Raw genomic sequence first — 6172 nt, 5'->3', positions numbered from 1 at the left:
GGGCATAATCATAGCTCACTGTAGCCTTGAACTCCTGGCCTCAAGCAATCCTCCCACCTCAGCCTCCCAAGTAGCTGGGACTACAAGCTCGTGCTACCACACCTGGCTAATTTTTGTAATTTTTGTAAAGATAAGATTTTGCCATGTTGTGCAGGCTGGTCCTTGTCCCTTTGCTTTTTCAGACCCCACAGAGCCTTGTCCTACTTTTAAAAGTTGCAACTGGCAAAATATTTCTGGTCGGTTTGCAGAGGAGGCAAGCCAACCCCCAGATTGGCCCGGAGGGAGGAGGGGTATCACCTGTGCTTCTGCAATCCCTGGGAGGAGTCTCCTCACCTAATTCTATTTGTTCTTTCCCTCACTTCCCAGTACACCTCAACGGGCCAAAAAGTGAACATAGGATACTGTGGGTAGAAGGGAGAAAATGCATCAGGAGGAGGAACGGGGGTTGGGGGTTAAGGGGGTGGGAGAGCAGTGGAAGGTGAAGGGAGGTCAGAGCGTTAGGGAACGGCCTCATAACCGGCCGCCACCAGACTCTGCGGCTTGCCTAGGGTTGGAAGCCTTCTACCAGTGTCCATTCCAGTTCTCCTGCTTTCTCCTCCAGCAACCCTTCCCTCACCGGACCCCCGCACCCTGCAGCCACCTCGGCGGGTTGGCCCTCTGCCTCTCACCCTCTCACTTTTTTTTTTTTTTTTTTGCTACTGAAGTCTGTCATCTTCACCTGTAGAAAGGGGGATGCACAGGAGTAAGACGATAACAAGTGAGAGCACACTCCCACCACCACCCCCTCTCCCCCTTCCCGCCCGCCCCCTATCCGGCCCGCCCCTCATGGATAGTTGTTATTGATGCCGGGGGAAGCCAGTCAACCACACCCAGAGGATTTTGTTCCGCCGCAAAAGGGGCGCGGTGGCGATCGGCGCAGGGTTATCTCTGCAAGGCGAGTTCTAACCAACTTAAAGCTTATTGGACGACTACAGTTGCAAGGATTTGGCTTCTTGCATTTGCTGAAAGATCAATGACCTAACCGCAGAGGTGTGCGCCCTTCGATAGCTCAGCTGGTAGAGCGGAGGACTGTAGCCTGTAGAAACATCTGTGGACATCCTTAGGTCGCTGGTTCGATTCCGGCTCGAAGGAAGTACTTTATGCTTTTGCGCACGCACGCACCAAAACTACCAGGCTGCATCTCTGCCAGGTCAAAGGCTCTGCCAACCAGCATCGACACTCTCCCAGCTGAAACCCAGCAAGGCCTTTCCGGATCATCCAGCTTCCCACAGCCTATTTTGTGGCCTTGGGAGTCTGCTCATTTTTCCTGCAGTCCAGAGACATGTACCCGTCAGCACCATAGTGCCCGTTGCTTCTGTCTTGTGACCCAGCCAGTTCTCTTAATCAGCACCCCACCGCACCTCACTCTTTCACTTTTGTCATGGACTGCTTTAGGGTTTGAGCACTGCTCAACTAGAGTGAAAAGTCTTAGTTCACTCTAAGCTGTGATGGAAGGCAGCTTGGTAAATAGGGGAGGTTTTCTGGGAAAGCCTATGCTTATCAAAGTTGAGTCAATTGAGTTTTAGATCAGGAGTAGGAGTAGATCTGTGGTCAGAGAAGTAGGGTGGACACAGAAAAGTCTGAGCAAATAAACAGAAACCTGAAGAGTGTTGATTGTGCGTGTAACTAACTATATATAGTATCATTAGAACATACACACAAGTCCAAGAGTATCAGGAAATGAGGATTTTAAAAGTTGTGCATGGAATTTTTTTCTGTCATTACATCCCTGGAGTTTCAATTGCTACTCACTCCAGAAACAGAGAAGATTGCCCTACATCTATTTGAGTTCTCATAGGGCACTGTAGCTATGAAACTTTATATATATCTATATGTATACATTTATGCACACATATGTCTGTGTATATATATGTATATATATACACATACGTATACGTATATATGTATACGTATACATATATGTGTGTGTATATGTATATATTATAATATATATATTATTCCCCAGAGCGACAAGCAGGAGAAAAAGTATATAATGTTCATGTTCTTCCACATTCACCTCCACTCACTTCATTTCCAGTCCCATTGCCATTGCCTCTGCACATGCTTTGTGCAGCTGCCTGGCTTGGGTCAGCTGACAAATGAAGGCATGACAGATGCCAAGGGAGAAAAATCTTGTGTTGAATGTCTGCTTTTCCTGCTTTTCAGATTTGGCAGGAATGGGGAATTGGGAAATCTTCGTTCAAGATCTCTAAAAATTGTCTTCTCTCTTTTTCAAACTTTATCATATTGTCTCTTTACTAACTGGGTGTCCTTTTCCAGCAAGTACTACTCTTAGCTGGGGTCCTGATGCTTAGATCAATATCAGTTCCTATGTGGAACAGCCTCAGTGATAATTAAATGGTATGAACAGACTGTATGTATTATTTTCTACCTTTAAATAGTGGGATTAATTAGAAACCAAGGCTTTTGTCACTCTCCCCTACCTCTCCACTCAGACTAATATCAGCAATCAAGAAGGATGTGGTCCAACACTGGTAAAATGACTGTTTATATGTGAAATACATGAGCAAGAAACATAAGACCTGACCTCAAATTGCAACATATTCTGAACTATGTTGGGTAAAAGGACAGTGGATAAGTGTTAGATTATTTTTCAGGTGGAAGCCAAGAGGTGTAATCCTTTCAGGTCTACCCTTTGCCTTCCGATCCCACGGTATATACAAACTGAAATACCTTGAGACATTCTGAGGCAGTCTCCTTGTTTAAATATCAGAGTCTCCTCAAGTCAAAATTATTGAGCACTTTAAAGATAAACATTCTCTAAAAGAGGAGACAGTGGGGTCATAGAGGCTGGTAGCCAAAATAACATGGTGTCTCAGCCGCCTCAGGATCTGAAGGCACTCCTTTTTTTTTTCTTTTTTTTTTTAAATAAGGCAGAAGAACAGCGTCTGAGAAGCCATGCCTAGGAGAAAAGCCTTAAAAGCAAGCAGTTTCTTACTAGGCATAGCTCCTTGTTTTCTCATGTTGCAGCCTCATGGTCTTTCAGATAATAAGGCATGAATTTGGTCACAAAAGAAAAGGGCAAGTGAGTTCCTGCCTCTGTCTTATAGCATGACCCCATCATGGGAGGTCCACACTGTCCCAGAAGATGTATTCTTTTTACAGGCTTTCATATTTTACTGAAAATGTTGGAGAGCCAGAAATGGCACCTCTGAAGTAACCAGCTTAATCAATTTCATTTTCCCCACTCCCACTCAGACTCTTTTACTCAGCCAAAATGTACCATATTTCCTGGGCTTACGAACGCAAGATGATAACAGGGTGCTTACTCTGCTTTGATCTCTCTGCCTCCTCTTTTGTCAGTCTTCTCATTCTCTGTTACTCAAGGCAGGATCATCTTTTACCAGAACCTTTTCATAACTCCCAAGTCTTAATCTGGTTCTCTTCCTCTTTGTCTCTGATACTCCCTGATTGCTATATCTTCCCACCTATCACTCTATACTGATATTACGTGTTAATATCTCTATCAGGAGTGAGCTCCTTGAAATCTGGGACAATGTCATATTCATTTTGGTATCATAAGTACCTTGCACAGTACCTTGCACAGAGTAGGCACCTGGAATATGATTATTTACCGGCCATGAGGTGTTTCAACATCAGCTCAAGAAAGATGAGAGCTCTGAATAAATCATTGCATCCTGGGATTATGTGGAATCTGTAGATCAAGTTGGGAAGAACTGACATCGGAACAATAATCTTTCTATTCATGAACAAAATGTCTCTTCATTTATTTATATCTTTATACTTCTTTCATCAGCATTTTATAGTTTTTCTCATATAAATCTTGTACATATTCCATTAGAATTACACCCAAGTATTTTATTTTTTGGTGCTGATGTAAATTGCATTATGATTTAAATTTCAAGTTCCGATTGTTCATTGCTGGTATATGGGAAAGCAGTTGACATCTGTTTATTAACCTTTTATCCTGAAACCCTGCTATAATCACTCACTAGTTACAAGAGGGGTTTTTTTGGTCAATTCTTTCAGATTTTCTATAGACAGTCATGCCATTGGCAAACAAAGACAGTTTTATTTCTTCCTTCCCAATCAGCATGCCTTTTATTTTATTTTCTTGACTGATTATACTAATCAGGATTCCAGTAAGATGTTGAATAGAAGTGGTAAACTGGGGACATCCTTGTCTTGTGCCTATCTTAGCAGGAAAGCATTTAATTTCTCACCAATAAGTATGATGTTAGCTGAAGGGTTTTTGTAGGTGTTCTTTACCAAGTTGAGGAAATTCCTCTCTATTCTGGTTTTCTAAAAGTTTTCTTTAAGAATACGTGTTAGCTTTTGTCAAGTGCTTTTTCACTATCAATTGATATGATTACATAGTTTTTCTTCTTTAACCTGCTGAAGTGATGGATTATGTTGATTTTTGAATATTGAGCCAGACTTTCATAGCTGCAATAAATCGTTCTTGGATGTAATGTGTATTTTTGTTTTATACATTGTTAAATTTGATTTGTCAATATGTTGTTGAGGATTTTTGTATCTATATTTGTGAGATATATGGATCTATAATTTTCTTTTCTTGTTATGTCTTTAGTTTTGATATTAGAGTAAAGCTGGCCTCATAGAGTAAGTTAGAAAGTGTTCCTCCTGCTTCTAATTTCTGTAAGAGATTGTAAAGAATTTGCATCATTTCTTATATGTTTGATGGAGCTTATCAGTGGACTCATATGGGTCTGTTGCTTTCTGCTTTAGAAGATTATAAATTGCTGATTCACTTTCATTCATACATACAGGCCTATTCACATGATCTATTTCTCCTTATGTGAATTTTTGTAGTGTGTCTTTCAAGGAGGTGGCCCATTTCACCTAAGTTATCAAATTTATGGGCATAAAGTTGTTTATAATATTTATTTATTCTTTTAAAGTCCGTAGGGCAAGTAGTGATTCCCCACTTTTATTTCTGATATTAGTAATTTGTGCCTTTTCTCTCTTTTATTTTCAGTTAACCTGTCTAGAGATTTATAAATTTTATTGACCATTTCAAAAAACCATCCTTTGTTTTCATTAATTTTTTTCTATTATTTTCCTGTTTTCCATTTCATTGACTTCCTCTCTAATTTTTATTATTAGTTTTCTTCTTGTTTGAATTTAATTTTTGTTCTTCTTTCTCTAGCTTGCTTTCTTTTTTTTTTTTTTCCAAGACATGGTCTCACCCTGTTGCCCAGGTTGGAGTGCAGTGGTGTAATCACAGCTCATTGCAACCACAACCTCCTAGGCTCAAGTGATCTTCCTGCCTCAGTCTCCCAAGTAGGTGGGACTACAGCTGTGCACCACCATACCTGGGTAATTTATTATTTATTTATTGTAGAGATGGGGCTCACTATGTTACCCAAGCTGGTCTCAAACTCTTGGGCTCAGGAAATCCTCCCTCCTTGACCTCCCAAAGTGCTGGGATTATATGTGTGAGCCACCATGCTTGGCCTTTTCTCTAGTTTTCTAAGGTGGAAGCTTAAATCATTAAATCATTGATTCTAGATCTTTCTTATTTCCTGATATATACACTCAGTGCTATAAATTTCTCTCTAAGCACTGCTTTTACTGCACTCCACAAATTTGATAAGTTGTATTTTTATTTATATTTAGTCCAAATATTGAGACTTCTTTTTTGACCCATGTGTTACTTAGAAGTGTGTTGTTTAATGTAAGAATAGTTGGATTTTCTGTTACTGATTTCTTCTGTTATTGATTTCTAGTTTAATTTCATTGTGGTCTGAGAACACATCCTGTTATGATTTCTATTCACTTAAAATATTTCATGTGTGTTTGATGACCCAGAATGTCTATTTTGGTGAATGTCCCATGTGAGCTTGAGAGTAATGTATAGTCTGCTGTGGTTATATAAAGTTATCTATAAATGTGCATATAAATCCTGTTGATTGATGGTGCTATTGAGTTCAAGTATGCCCTTACTAATTTTATGCCTGCTAGATTTGATAGATTTGTTAACTACTGATAAAGGGATGCTGAAATCTCCAACTATAATGGTAGATTTGTTGATTTCTCCTAGCAGTTCTATCAATTTTTGCCTCGTGTATTTTCAGGCTCTATTCAGCGTAAACACATTAAGGATTGTATGTCTTCTTGGATAATTGAC

At 40.1% G+C, this 6172-nt stretch overlaps 1 non-coding gene across 1 annotated transcript; it reads left to right on the top strand.

Moving 5' to 3' along the window:
• Positions 1-1037: 1037 nt before the first annotated feature.
• TRNAY-GUA (transfer RNA tyrosine (anticodon GUA)) lies at positions 1038-1131 on the top strand. Its single transcript has 2 exons — positions 1038-1074; positions 1096-1131. It is a non-coding gene; the product is annotated as a tRNA-Tyr (tRNA).
• Positions 1132-6172: the final 5041 nt, after the last annotated feature.

This window comes from Macaca fascicularis, chromosome 7, assembly GCF_037993035.2.
Source record: "Macaca fascicularis isolate 582-1 chromosome 7, T2T-MFA8v1.1".
Lineage (NCBI taxonomy): Eukaryota > Metazoa > Chordata > Mammalia > Primates > Cercopithecidae > Macaca > Macaca fascicularis.
The sequence above is the reverse complement of the archived record's forward strand: the minus strand, read 5'-3'. Positions and strand labels throughout refer to the sequence as shown.